We start from the raw sequence: 3,102 nt of genomic DNA, 5'->3' as shown, positions 1-3,102 counted from the left end.
ACTAATTTTACCAAGCGTGTTCTTGGAATGGTGTCCACAGGCGAAACTTGAGAGGTCTGGCATGAAGAGCCCCAAGCGGTCAGACCCTCCCTGAGAGAGGGGATATCGCTATAGCTTTCTCACAATTAGTACATAATCACCCACAAAGATGCACACATGATCTATAGACCAACCATAAACATGTGCACAACCAACTCAACAAACTGAAAGTTTTTCTGTAATATCATTTTTCTGTCATGTATTCTGTTTGATAAAATTTTGTAGTGGACGTGACATTTGGACCACATCATTACACCAGTAGCAACAAGTGACCGTTTTTCTGAATCATTTTTCAGAAATTTTTCATTTTTCTGAGTCGCTGAATCATTTATTAAACTGATAAATTTGAAACACTGATTCATTTAAAAACTAAACACACTACTGCTGCTTGTTTAGAGACATGCAGCAGTTTCATATATATAGATAGATCATACATATATCAAGCCTCATATATATATATATATATATATATGCTCAAGTTTGAGTTTATTGAACTATAAAATCAATATCAGACTCCTTATAACACTGTTGGCAATTCATATTTGGCACTACTGGTGCCAAGAACACCAACAAACACACTGCAGGACAGTTGTAGTTTGTGTAAAAAAGTGATATAAACTATTTTCATAAAAAAAACAACAACCTTGAATTGGTTGATTTACGTTTTGTTTAGTTAAAAAAAAGTTAAAATTGCAATGATGTTTTTATGATGGATGATTTTCATTGTTTAAGAAAAAGTTCAGTCTGAAAACAGCAATAATAAAAATAAAAATAGTCTAAAAAGTCTAACAAAACAAGCATTTTTAAAAGACAAAAATGATCAAAGTTAATCAAACTTTTAATAAAACTGTTTGTAATTGAATCTTGATAAGTTTGCAGTTTACCACAGAAATAATTGCTGAAGTTATAGTTATTAAAAAGACATTAACTTACAATTAGACTGCAACAACTGTGAGTCTGATTATAAAAACGTTATTTTTAAGTTGTACATGTTACAGTTCCAGGGAACCGTCAGATCATGTCACATGTCATTTCAGGAGGGGCGGTTCTGTGGTTACTGTGACTCTCTCTGTGAGACTGACCCTTAACCCACCAGACACGGTCAGAATGTACACTTGCAACACGAGGCACCGTTTCCACATGCTTCAAAGAAGAAGCCATAAATTCACACCAAATGACAGACTGGATATGTCCTCTTAATCTATTGTGTATAGAGATAGTGATTCAATTGTGTAACAGTTGAATGACTGAAGATGAATATGGTCAGCACAAATCCACGCACACACAAGTTCATGCAAACGTACACTGATCTGATTACAGGTACGCAATGTTCAAATGTTCATTTAGGTTCAAACATTCCTGCTGAATTTGAGAAACTTCTTAGCTATTTCCCATTGAGTTCATATCCACACCATTCAATACAATTAATCTCTCTGATGACCAAGAAATGCCACATATACCTGAGTACAGGTACAATGTATTTCAAATAAGCTCAGATAAAATGTTGAGATACTCAGTAACCAGAGCGGATTCATTTCAAAGCGGTTTGTGATCGGAAGATATCTATCGGTGACACCAATGTGGATTGGAATTCAATTTAAATATAAAGTATCATGCTTGAATTTAACTGCAAGTTGCAGTCATGTTTGTGGGTGGTCATAACCCCAGGATGCATATAAACATGACACGCGCTGTGGTTGCTGTAAAAAAAAATTGTGACACATTGATGTCCCTTATTAACTGAATGATGAATGGTACATGTACCTGTTACATAACATGCCCTGAGAACATGCCTAGCAGGTAATATTCACCCGTCCTGCCATCCAGTATAAAGTTGAGCTGATGGGTTGTTATGGAAACTGAATTTATCTGAGTATTTCTAATAACCCTTTCACGCATAGATGTCACTACAGTTCAAAAAGCCATTTTTTGTATATGCATGGGTTTTGATTAAACAATTGTACATCCACCACTACAGTGAACACGAGTGCATCATCAGAATAACCAAAATACCTAATTCCTTCTATGCTAGGTGACTCTTGCAGGTAAAACAAAATGTTGTAACATCAAGTAACATCTAAGGAGTCATATCTTGTTCAATTTTCCAATAGTGGTTTTAGATTGGGAGAAAATCACCTGTCCACAAAATAGGACAGCATGCAGTTATATTTCCGCTACAATTCATACTATTTCTGTTACTCTTGCTCTTGAAAATACTTCATCTGCAGTAACTTTGTTGGCTGTAAATAAATTAGTGTTATTAGGATGTCATTTGCAGTTACATCAAAAAAAGTAATCTGATTAGGTAATGCATGTTACATGTAATGAGTTACTTTACTCATAATATCAAAAAGTAATCTGATTATGTAATGCATGTCATTAGTAATGTTACTAGTAACATCAAAAAAGGAATCTAACTACATGAAATCAAAAAAGTAATCTGATTACATGACATCAAAAAAGTAATCTGATTACATAACATCAAGAAAGTAATCTGATTACATGACATCAAAAAAGTAATCTGATTACATAATATCAAAAAAGTAATCTGATTACGTAATGCATGTTACTTGTAATGCATTACTTGTAACATCAAAAAAGAATCTAATTATGTAATGCATGTTGCTTTTTTGATGTTACAAGTAAAGTGACGGATTACAAGTAACATGTATCATGTAATCAGATTACTTTTTGATGTAACGAGTAAAGCAACACATTACAAGTAACGCATTACATAATCAGATTACTTTTTTGATGTTACAAGTAAAACGCATTACAAGTAACATGCATTACATAATCAGATTACTTTTTTGATGTTACAAGTAAAGTAATCTGATTATGTAATGCATGTTACTTGTAATTCATTGCTTTACTCTGTACATCAAAAAGTAATCTGATTACATAATGCATGTTACTTAATGCGTTATCCTCAACACTAAACATTTCAGATGAGTTTGAAAACACCTTATCACTAGTTTTTTCCAGTCTGAAAACAGCAATAGATTATTATAGATTTCAGTCTGAGGTTTTCTCAGAGAGGCACTACCAGTGTTGGGGAAAGTT

This window comes from Gobio gobio (assembly GCF_949357685.1).
Source record: "Gobio gobio genome assembly, chromosome: 13".
Taxonomy (NCBI): domain Eukaryota; kingdom Metazoa; phylum Chordata; class Actinopteri; order Cypriniformes; family Gobionidae; genus Gobio; species Gobio gobio.
The sequence above is the reverse complement of the archived record's forward strand: the minus strand, read 5'-3'. Positions refer to the sequence as shown.